We start from the raw sequence: 13,176 nt of genomic DNA, 5'->3' as shown, positions 1-13,176 counted from the left end.
CACAGGTGTGGCTCATGCGTTAATTAAGCAAATAACATCCCAGCATGCTTAGGGTCATGTATAAAAATGCTGGACAGGCTCGGTTGCCTGTAATTATGGCTAGCATGGCTACAAGAGGAGACCTTAGTGACTTTGAAAGAGGGGTGATTGTTGGGGCGCGTTTGGCAGGAGCTTCAGTGACAAGACAGCTCAACTTGCTGATGTTTCACGAGCAACGGTGTCTAAGGTGATGTCGGCATGGAACTCCGAGGGAAAGATATGATCTGCAAAGGGCAACAGTGGGCGGAAGCGCATACTCCAGGATCGTAATCAAAAACGGGCTGCTGAGAGCTCCACAGAGCGGGATACTATAGTGGCCCAACGCCCTATTAAGTGACTTTACATTGGTGTTTCCATTTTTTTGTCCACTACCTGTATATGCAGCATTCTGTTATGAATCTCCTCCTAGCAGCTGCTGAGTTAATAATACTGACATCAGCATGAGACCCGTACTGACTTCTCCACTACAGCGCTTGCTCTTTACTTTGAATAATAAGACGTTCGTCTTTGAAGCGTATGCTTTGCGGTTCGCATCCAGCCCTCGCCTTTCCATTCAATTCAAAGGCTGGGATGCCAGTTCGTTACAATGCCCTAATGAATTCTGGTTCACTGTCATCAATAAAAGCTGCTTGCTGCTTCTTCTACTGCACTGCAACTCAAGAGCTCATAATTCACAAAACCTGCAATACAGCAAAACATGAAGAAACTGTAAGAAACAGCAAGTGATCATTTAAGGCAGTTATATTGCTTTATATACTGTTTCAATCCACCCAAGGACTCAAAAAGTCCACCCAGCCAGTTTCTAACAATTGCAATGATGGACAGAAGAAGCTAGATCTGTTGAAAACATCAGTTATATAGGGGAGGTATTATTTGTTCTTAAAACTAACCTTTTGCCTGCAACTCTTATCGGAGCCAAGCTATATTTTTCCACAATCAAATCATCATTAGAAGTCATTTCGTCTTTTGTCTCTTGCATTTTATTTGGCTGACTATTGACTCCAGTGTCTTTGTGCTATTTCTTTAAAAATCAGCTCTTGTCTTGGGTGTACTTTTCAAACTAAAAAATAAACTGATGATAAAGTTGACCGTGAGTATGACCTGAATTCAGTATTATTATTATTATTATTATTTATTTCTTAGCAGACACCCTTATCCAAGGCGACTTACAGTCGTAAAAAAGAATACATTTCAAGAATCACAGTACAAGTAATAATACAATTAAGAGCAAGATAAATACAATGACTTTGGTTCTAGCAAGTACAAGTATGACAAAATACGATTCAATAACGGAGCAGATAACAGTGTCAGTGATAGTTACATCAGGATATAATTAAATACAAATACTACAGATTAAATAACACTTGACAGATTACAGTACTCTAAAGTACAGGATTAAATGCAGTAAAATAGGGGGCAGATAAGAGCAAGTAAAGCGCATTTAAGGAAGGGTGATAAGTGTCCAGAGTGAAAAAAAGAGGAGTTCTACAGGTGCTGTCTGAAGAGGTGAGTCTTGAGGAGGCGCCGGAAGGTGGTCAGGGACTGGGCAGTCCTGACATCTGTAGGAAGGTCATTCCACCACTGTGGGGCGAGGGTGGAGAAGGAGCGGGCTCTGGAGGCAGGGGAGCATAGAGGAGGTAGAGCCAGTCTTCTAGTGCAGGAGGAGCGGAGAGGTCGAGTGGGGGTGTAGGGAGAGATGAGAGTCTGGAGGTAGCTGGGTGCAGTCTGGTCAAGGCATCTGTAGGCTAGTACAAGAGTCTTGAACTGGATGCGAGCAGTGATCGGGAGCCAGTGGAGTGAGCGGAGCAGTGGAGTTGCGTGGGAGAAGCGAAGCAGAGAGAACACTAGGCGAGCAGCAGAGTTCTGGATGAGCTGGAGCGGATGGGTGGCGGACGCAGGGAGGCCAGCCAGGAGGGAGTTGCAATAGTCTAGGCGGGAGAGTACCAGGGCCTGGACCAGGAGCTGGGTGGCGTAGTTGGTGAGGAAGGGTCGGATTCTTCTGATGTTGCTCAGGAAGAATTGGCAAGTGCGTGCCAGAGTGGAGATGTGCTGGGAATAAGAGAGACAGGGGTCCAGGGTGACTCTGAGGTTCTTAGCTGAGGAGGAGGGAAAGAAAAGGAGGTCAGATTTAGAGAGGTTGAGTTTGAGGTGATGCGAGTGCATCCAGGAGGAAATAGCAGACAGACAGGTAGAGATACGGGAGGGGATGGTGGAGTCAGAGGTGGGGAAGGAGAGGAAAATCTGAGCATCATCAGCATAGAAATGGTATGAGAAACCATAGGATGCGATGAGGGGGCCCAGGGAGCGGGTGTAGAGAGAGCACAGGAGAGGACCCAAGACTGACCCTTGGGGGACTCCTGTTGAGAGAGGGCGAGGTGTGGTGGTTGCTCCACGCCAGGTTACCTGGTAAGTGCGGTTGGAGAGGTAGGAGGAGAACCAGGCCAGAGCAGTGCCAGATATTCCCAGGTCAGCGAGAGAGGATAGTAGAATAGAGTGACCGACAGTGTCAAAGGCAGCAGAGAGGTCGAGGAGAATTAGGACAGAGGAGAGAGAGGCAGCTCGGGCAGAGTTTAGTGAGTTGTAGTAATAAGGTTTAATTCAGACTTGGAACGACTGTATACTGATTTTACTTTGGAAATTGATCAAGATGTTAGAGCTTACAGTAATTGTAGGGGGAAATAAACTGAATTCATCATTTCTAGTAATCTTGCTGTGAATGCTGGAGTTATTAGAGGGACATCTGCGAGTTGGAAAAAAAAAAGTTTTCCACTACTTTAATGAGCTAAAGCAGTAGTGCTAAGCTATAGTGTAGTTTTATGAACCATTAAATGATTTATGCAAATACGTTCTGAATTATAGGACCCTAATGTAGATGCTTTGATTTCCTCTTCCTGCTGCAGGCCACATTTTGATATATAGCTTTAACCTTTCAATATAGATATGGAGGGAGTTAGACGAGGGAAAAGCAGAACCCAGTGGAATTAAATTCTTCTTCTTTTCTTTTAAATCCACCCAATATCCTAATAATGGCTTCAATGTCCTACAAAATCCACAGGGAGTGCATCAGGCCATTTATCGAGCAATGTTTTAAAGGCGTAACATAATACTAAAATAGGAAAGCACAAAACCAAACCACTATATTTACAGAGGGGACTACATTTCAGATGAACTGTATGATGTTGCTCTTTATAATAAGATACATGCACATGAACATTTATGTTTCATGTTGTTTTTTTTGTTTTGTTTTTTCCCAAAATGCAATTCTATGTTTGTTAGTGACACTTGTCTGTGTACCCTGAGCTCCAGGGCGATTGTGGAAAACACAATACCAATCAGTGCTGTTACTTACATATAAAGTTAATATTCTCTTCACTAAGCAAGATAGCTACAGATTATGAGTTTGTCAGATAGGAGACTTCCAGGAATATTGGGTTGTTTTAGGCAAGCAATAGTTTGGCCCTGGCCTATATTACGCTACTTTAGTGGAAAACGGATGAACTGCCATCACTCTGACCTGATTTGGAAGCAGAGAAATACATAACTGAGGATAAACTCCTAATTTTCCTGCCTTACATATCTCCCATTCAAGCATAGATTTTGTGTTCATAGCAACTCACTGTGAATAATTTCATGAGCAGAACAGTCATGTTACAGCACTTGGCCTCTCCATTGAGGAGCTAGCCCCCTTCCCCACAGTACAGTATATGCAAATGTAAATTACAAATGTATGAGAGGCAGACAGAGCAGGGAACTTTCACTGGGCTAATGGTAAGCAATATCATTCAGAAAGAAGTCTGTAATATGTGGGAAAGACTACGCTTGTTGAGACTGCAGGGTTATATTTTTGAAGGGGGCATTTACTCATCATATATATCATATGTAGTGTTTGCCTCAATCTGTAAAAAGTTATACTGTATTGCTGTTTTAACAACCATGTACTCTAATTAAAATCTTATTACCAATATTCAAAAGCCCTTCTGAGAGTGAACAGACTAAGATCTAGTCTATAACAAATTCATTCAGTCTTGATTGAAACAGAACAGCGTACATACATTACTGTATCTAGGTAGATTATCATTAACATCTATGAAATAATGCATGCCCACAGCCTAGCCGTTATCAGTCACAATGAAATACAACTTCTGATTAGGCACGATGTATTGGTGTCTGCTCACAGCTGTATTCTGAATAGATAGGGGAAAGGTATGTTCAACGTTGTGTTCAATTGCAGTGTTTACGTGGATTGTTAACCTTTCACTCCACTGGTGAAGCTCTGGTTTGCAAATGCTCTGGGAATGTAATGAGGACAAACATATTTCCGTAGGCAATTTACATTATTTGTGTCGTTAATTATTTATGTAGGTTTGTTTTTTTTTGGATAATGTTACAGCGACATATAATTATTGTTTAGAAAATGATACAATATCTCTTTTAAAGAGTGGTTCATCCGCCATGTAAGAATGTAGTCTACATCCATAGGAATAAAATAATCTTTGAATAATTTAAAAGGATAATTTATTCTTTCAAAAGTTATACTATGAAGTTCTGCAGCCCTTTGACTATGTTTTACAACTACTGTCTGCAAAGAACAATGTAACATTTCCTTCCTATGATTGTGAATGTCATCTTGCTGTCGTCACACTTCTCAGTTTTTTTTTCATTTTCAATTTTTAAGCGCTTGATTACTACAAAACGTGTTTTATGAAAAATGTGCGACATCGTAAATTACGTGTGTGTTTACCCGGTCATCGTGGTTACACTGAATTTATTTGAATATGCAGAACGTTCCAATTCCAGACTAATAATGTGATTTTGTAGAATGATTTTGTAAAACGTTGGTCTTAGTACTATAAGTGGTTTCTGTAAATATTCATGTTGGATACATTATATAGATTATGGTCAGCAGTGTGGAGTAGTGGTTAGGGCTCTGGACTCTTGACTGGAGGGTTGTGGATTTAATCCCAGGTGGGGGACACTGCTGCTGTACCCTTGAGCAAGTTTCTTTACCTAGATTTCTCCAGTAAAAACCCAGCTGTATATATGGGTAATTGTATGTAAAAATAATGTGATATCTTGTAACAATTGTAAGTCACCCTGGATAAGGGTGTCTGCTAAGAAAATGATAATAATAATAGATTGTGGAGCATATTTCTAGTCTTCACTCCAGAGGTTAATTCCCTTTTTTTGAAAGGAGAAAATAACATGAGTTATTTAAACACCAGCGTAAATGTTATGAAATGCCCCATATTTTTCAGATAACCACAATACATGTTAATCTGTTTCTGTTTTCCCTTTATTAATCCAAGGCCAGATTGTTCTTTTAACATTGCTTTTGAATTCAAACAAATCGCAAATGTTCCCCATTTGAGAGTACACTTTGTTTCTTTTCTAATTAGTGATCATATTGTGAATTATTTATTATCATTTATGGGGATTTATATTGTTCCTGACTGGCTTATTTTGCTGTCAAAATGCACCGGAATAAAAATGTGAACATATAGCATACAGTAAAGGAGTGTCTAATAAATGATATATTATGCATAAATTATAATTATGTTTTCTTTTATCTTAAGAGCTTTTAAATGAGCTTTTCTGTGTATTATCCCTGTTGTAAAAATAATAATACAAATACTATTTTGAAATGACTTTTGTTCAACTGAGCTCTCATAAGGGTCTACATGTGATTTCTTTCCATTTGTTATTTTAAAATCTGTTATGATACAGCCGATGGGAAATGCCATCAGCAACTCACTGTTTAGATAAAGAAGAATGAGAGCCGGTGTTGATTAACATATTAAGAAGAGGTTCATCTGACAGAGCAATTTATTCAATCACTTTGTAACATTGATAAAACATTACTTTGTTATGTGCAGGCAGTGTGACATTGCACACATGGTTAATCTTATCTTGTTATCTGACAAATACACAGGGCTACTATTAATAGTTAACCATAATTCAATCGCAAGGTAAAACCCCACCAGACAAGTCTGTTTCTTTGTTCTATCATCTAGAGCATGTCCATTTTCTAAGCTAATTAATCAATTTTTTCATTGGGAGATTTTGTTTGAGTTATCCCCACAGAATTCCAATCTGACAGTGAATTAAAAACCTAATAACAAACTGTCTTAATCATTATATTGTCATCCAGCTTTCTGTCTTTTCACTTGTATCTACATAATGTATGCATCTGGATCAATCTTTAATACATAGCCACTATTTTCACGCAGCTACTGAGTTAAAATAACAGTCTGAATATTTATTTATTCTTGCACAATACAATCGCAGAAGCAACATCATTAGCTTTAGTTGTGTTCATTGAATAACTAAATATGTTTTATGATAACTGTTCTTTTGTATTTTAAAATAAATGTAGTTACCAGTATGGCACACTAAATATTTTGTGTATGCTTATCATTCTTTATAAATTCATGTTGACTGTGACGCCTTCTTATGAGGATATTCAGCTTTACTTACTGAAATGTATGTCTAACACATGGGATACATATTCATTTTTTTGTTTGCTTTGTTTTTCTCCATACAGACATGTTGTCTTGGGTTTGTCCAGGGTGGCTTGATAGCATGGAAGATTGCTTGGGTTGTCTTGTTATGTCTTATAGCCTTCTTTGTTATAAATAGGCCTATACTGAGTAAACAAGGGAATATTACCCTCAGCAAAGGGTATATTTTGGAGCGATCTCGGTTAACGCAGGCAGGCGCATCACACAGGGAGGAGGGCGGGCGTGAACCTGGCACCTCTCGCACTAAAGCATAGAGCCGATACCGCTATACAAAAGAGTCGGCTTCCTTGCAAAGAGCGTATATCGGGCTTATGTCTCTGTGTGTGATTACAGTACGTCACCTACCAGCCCTGCTGCTGCCATTCCCCATGAATATATATATATATATAGTTCGTTAGAACACCTCAAGATTTGTCACTTATATCCTTTATAAACCTACCAGTGTGAAAACCTCTGGGTGTAAGAATTTCAATTTTTGGTCAGTAATCATTGATATAAAAACAATAGGCACTCTTGTGTGAAAACATTAGACCACTTTGTGCTTTAATTAGACATCTTAAACAACTTCTTCTAAAAAGTCTTGTTTTACCATTTGTGGCTATGTGTTCCTTTTCTCTTACTATTTGAAATTAATTGCATGTGTGGTATATTAAAGTCATCAATTATATTAGACAATCAGTAATTGCCTATTTTATTTTTTAAAATTTTCCAAGATTTTCAGTTAAAGTGGTATATCTGTCACCCAAAAGGTAAATCCAGGACAGTGGTCAAGGGAATTCAAAGAAAAATTAAATAAATAAAAAAAATGTCAGTAATGATTATAGCTTACTATGTGTGTACCAACTCTAGATCTGCATCTGCATTACATCCATATGCTGTACCTTAACCTTAGCATTGACCTTAACAAATTCTGCCTTTCATCCCTATATGCCGTCTGTGTTATTAGTTTAGTTTGACCTTTTGCAACACATACACCTCCAATCAAAGCCTCATGGAGCCTGGTAGCCTGACAGAATGAAGGTCTATCTCAGTGTTTGTTGAATGCTTCATTGCACATTTTTCTGAGGGAGCGGAATACATGACTCATTGACGCTTCGTCTCATTGGTAAAACCCAGACACTGTGGGTCTGATCCATAAAACACTTTTCAACACTGTGCTCATTTCATATTTTTATATGGTCAATGGGGTGTCATATTTGGACACATGTAGGGTCTGGAACAAGTGTATTTTCTACTTATGAGAACAAGACTTTGAGCCCCGGCACTTTGAAGAAAAAAATTCAAGTATACTAAAGGATTCACGGTACCACTTTACATTAGGTGCCTCTTTTAATGCCGTGTATTTACATAGCAGTTACTGAGTAAATTATTACAATGTTGTTATGCATAGTTACAATTTACTTAATGTGTAAATCTTTTTGCATGATATATGTAAGCACACAATTGTATCAGAAAAGGGTTAGTGTTAAAGTTAGCGTTAGGGTTATATTAAGGAGAAGATGTAAGGATATGTGCAACGTGATTTACGGCTGCAAAACAACCATATTGCGGCCAAAAATGATGTTTTGCACATGCATACCGTGTTTAACGGTTGTAAAGTGGGACTTTAGCGACCACTAAAAATGTGCTGTATGTAAAGAACGTTTTTCACCTGCCGTTCTGCACCCGCTATCAAATTAGCACTTTGCCATCATTAATCCATGTAAATAATACTGAAATGTATTCAAATGAAGAAAAGAGCATGGAATTGGGCAGGGATCTGGAATACTAAGCGGGTGCAAACATTCTAATGAGATGTAAGGATTTTGCCTTGCACTTCGACAATTGCTGACCCTCCAAAAACTTTACACCTCCTCTTACAAGGTGCAAACCATTGTATAAGTGAGTAATTAAGAGCTGTATTAAACCACACACCTTCAGAGATCTGTCATTGGCCTCAGGAGAGCTGCTGTGGTGCACTTCCTAATGCGGCGATGCTTGGCTCTTGTTGAGGACAGGCAGGAAAACCTTCGGAGGAGAAGGGAAAGAAGAGAAAACCATGTATATTCAAATCCAGGGTCACTTTGTTTGGGATGCCAGAGAATGCAGCTCATGTGCCATTGTTCCTTGCTGTTGTGTATGTGTGTTCTGTGTTTGTTAATGTTGCTTTATTGTATTACTTGTATTGTAACACTTGAAATGTATTTGCTTACGATTGTAAGTCGCCCTGGATAAGGGCGTCTGCTAAGAAATAAATAATAATAATAATAATAATGTTAGTCACCATAGGTAGTTGTTTGTGTTCCTGTGGTGGGCTGTGCTCTTTCCAGCCCTGTTGGTTGCTTGTGTCCTTCCCTTATTACCCTTTGCATTGTGTGTGGCTGTAAGGGCAAGTCTCTGACTCTTTGGGACTCAATAATAAGGATTAAAAGAGCAGTTCCATTTTGTCCTTGCCTCTTCATTGACCAGGTTTGTAAAGACTGCTGCACTATTAAATTATTCAGAATATTATACTGTCAACCACAAATCTAAATCCTGGTCATTTTACACTTAAAAGACTTGTTTATGAGACCTCAAACATACTTGCCTGAGATAAACTGGTTGAACTTTTAGCATGGAATTTTCTTAGAAACCCAACACCTTTGATCTAGAGCTAAAGAGCCCTTAATAGTTAGTTGCATTTTATTAACAGCAAATCCCTATGAATCAATGTTTCTGTCAGATAAAAACAGCAATGGAATGTTCTTTCTGTTCCTGTAATCTCTCACAGTCAGGTTATCTTTAATAAAAAAAGACTTATTTACATTAAACAGCCGCTCAACTTATGTGTTTAGAATCGAATTTCGAGGAAGAATTCTTAGATGTTAGAGGCTGTCACTCACTAATGACTTGAGATTACAAAATGTTTTAAATGGTGTTGTAGCACTTTAATAGCACCCATTTAAACTGAGATGTGCACATTCAGCTGTTGAAGCTAATCTCATGCAATTAACATAGATTAGGAAGAAGTTGAAATAATAACAAATAATGGAAACCTATATCATGCTTCTAAAGGCTGGTTCATACTTCAGACTGACATAATTTATGGTCAGAGTTGAGGGTTGGAATTACCCTCCACACTCTTGCAACATGCGTCTTTTTTGGAAAGTTGTACAGACTTTTCTCATGCGTTATACTGGTAACCATCATGGCGCAAGTAAATATACACATTTATATAACCCCTCACTTAAAGAGGGGTTATATAATAGAAACAGCATTGGTGTGAAATATTCAGAAAATAATTTGAAAAGGACTGGAGAGAATGTAAAGTCCGATGGAGAAAACTGCATGATAGATTTGTGAAGATTGCTGGGAATTGCCAGTTGCTCTGCAGTGTGACTGCAAGTCTTTCTGCAGGTGTCGCTGCATCGCTGTGTATTTGTGTGTTGAAGAGATGGTCCCAATCTGTTTAACAGACTGTCAAACCTTTCACTTGTCATTCAAAAATGTCTTACCCGCATCTCTAATTAATGTATAAATTTCTCCTTTTCGGATTCTCTGTTGGTTGAGAGGACTGATGTCCCAACAACATCGCTTTTTTTTTTTTTTTTTAAACTGCTTTTATAAGAGGTACAAACTCAGCACATTTCCTAAAATATCATTTTTTCCAATTACGCAAATGCAGTCTGTATTTAAAATATAAACGACAGCTACAGCAAATTGTGAAGCTGCCCAGCTTTTATAGCTGTATGGGCCTGACATATCACATTCATATGTGACAGAAGTATGAACCAGCCCAGTGTCTGTTTCAGCTGCCCCGGTATCGCAGAATTAAACAGGTCTGCTCCTACCTTCACCCACAGGGGGGATTGAAGTCATCAACTTGCACTGCTGTTACCAAGGGAACCAAATCAAAAGTGTAAACAAACAGAAAATGGGCTGATAATATTTTGAAGTTATATTTACACAGTTGTATTTTTTCTTTTCCACCACAAGGAAACAGATGGTTGGCTGAATTAAGACAGACAAAAAACAAACAAAAAAAACAAATATGCAAGCTTCTATGACAAAATTTAAATCAGTTTGGAGATGTTTTGGAACAAGCACATTTAAACAAAATGCACAGACTTCAATATGTTATATTTTTTTAATGTAATTGAAGGAGACTGAGCATCACCTTTTTCACAAACTGTTCATGTCAAAATTGCAAATTAACTGGTACAAGCTGTAGAAACGCCTGAAGATCAACTTTGGACAACAGAGGCTTTATCTTTAGGTATCGCATTCAACTGTAAACATATTCACAAGAATGCAGCGGGGCGCCTTACTGTGATGTCAAGCCCCACCTCCTCCTAGTATCAAGCAAGTCCCAACTGGCAACTGCGAAAATGTAGTTCAAATGAATCTGTAACAAAATCAATTGCAAAATACACATATATGGTATGCAAATAACACTCCACAATGAGGATGGCTATACTGTATATAGATTCATATTATTCAGTCGCCCTCACTCATGACGATAAAACCACGGTACAACATGAACAATCAAGGAATATCCTCTCGATATTAATAAACACCAAAAAGTTGTGTAATGCAAAAGAGCCTTTAACCCAGTAAAAAGTCAAGATTGAATTTGCATTGACAATTTAAAGTCACTATGGCACATCAATATAAATTAGCATTCTATCCCTTTGTCTCTTTTGTGAACTTTTTTACAGGGTCAGATTTTTAGCTGGCCAGTAATCAAGTTCTATTAAAATTGCAGTGGATTTACCAAACAATGTTGGTTTTCATTTAAAAATCATTGTATGCATTTGTTTTTAGCCGATTTAATCTAATTCGCACATTCCACCTGCTGTGGAGGTCAGTACAATTTCCATTTCTGCAATACTACTGGCTCTAGCATATTATGCTACTGAAACAGCAGCCAAACAGATTTTTAGTCCAACATTTCTCTTACTTGTACAAGTTTTACTTTAACAGCCCGTTGATGGTTTGGTTGGTTTTGTTTTTTGTTTTTCAAGTAGGCAGCAGTAACATGGGACAGCCTCCTTAAACCAGTCCCCTTCTTGAAAACCCTTTAGATGGAACTGTGTTTATCTGTATTATTATACATTACTGAATTACTTGTGAGTTCTGTTTTTGGTAGCCAGATTTATTATGCTTGCTTCTGATAAAAATAACTGTACAAACTCCCCTGAAAAATCCCTGGTATGTTGGCCACTCCGTTCAATAGAATAAACAAAATCAATCACACAGTGCCTATAGAAAGTCTACACCCCCTTGAACTTTTTTCACATTTAGTTGTGTCAGTGCCTCAGAGTTTCTTGCATTTAAATGAGGATTTTTTTCCACTTATCTGCACACCATACTCCACACTGTTAAGGGGAAAAAAGTTTTTATTGAGAAAAAAATTATATATTAAAAATACAAAACTTGGCAGCAATTACAGCTGTGAGTCTGTTGGGATAGGTCTCTACCAACTTTGCACACCTAGATTTGGCAATATTTGACCATTCTTCTTTACAAAACTGTTCAAGCTCTGTCAAGTTCCTTGGGGAGCGTTGATGGACAGCAATCTTCAAGTCATGCCACAAATTCTCGATTGGATTTAGGTCGGGGATCTGACTTGGCCACTCAAGGACATTTACCTTTTTGTTCCATAGCCACTCCAGTGTAGCTTTGGCTGTGTGCTTTGGGTCGTTGTCATGCTGAAAGGTGAACTTCCGTCCCAGTTTCAGCTTTTTGCCACATGGTTACAGAATCTTCTGAATTTTTTTGCATACTTCAAACGGGATTCAGGGTGGGCTTTCTTGAGTAATGGCTTCCTTCTTGCCACCCTACCATACAGGCCAGATTTGTGGAGTGCTTGGGATATTGTTGTCACATGCACACTTTGACCAGTCTTGGCTATAAAAGCCTGTAGCTCTTGCAAAGTTGCCATTGACCTCTTGGTAGCCTCTCTGATCAGTCTCCTTCTTGCTTGGTCATCCAGTTTGGAGGGACGGCCTGATCTAGGCAGGGTCTTGGTGGTGCCATACACCTTCCACTTCTTAATAATCGTCTTGACCATGCTCCAAGGGATATTCAAGGCCTTTGAAATTTTTTTATACCCATCCCCTGATCTGTGCCTTTCAACAACTTTGTCCCAGAGTTCTTTTGAAAGCGCCTTGGTGCTCATGGTTGAGTCTTTGCTTTGAAATGCACTGAGGGAACCTACAGGAACTGCTGAATTTATCCTGAAATCATGTGAATCACTACAATTTAACACAGGTGGAGGCCACTTAACTTGGTGTGTGATTTTGAAGGTGATTGGTTACACCTGACCTAATTTAGGATTGCTATTACAAGGGGGGTGAACACTTATCCAACCAAGCTATTTCAGTTTTTATTTTAAATTCATTTTTTACAAATTTCTGGAATATTTTTTTTCACTTGGAAGTTGTGGGGTAGGATGTGTAGATAAATGAAAAAAAAAACTATTTTAATACATTTTAATTCCAGGCTATAAGGCAACAAAAGGTGAAAATTTTGAAAGGGGGTGTAGACTTTCTATAGGCACTGTATATATATATATATATATATATATATATATATATATATATATATATATATATATATATATATATATATATATATATATTAATTGTCTATTATGTCT

The sequence above is a fragment of the Acipenser ruthenus genome, chromosome 4 (genome assembly GCF_902713425.1).
Source record: "Acipenser ruthenus chromosome 4, fAciRut3.2 maternal haplotype, whole genome shotgun sequence".
Taxonomy (NCBI): Eukaryota; Metazoa; Chordata; class Actinopteri; order Acipenseriformes; family Acipenseridae; genus Acipenser; species Acipenser ruthenus.
Note: the sequence above shows the minus strand (reverse complement) of the source record.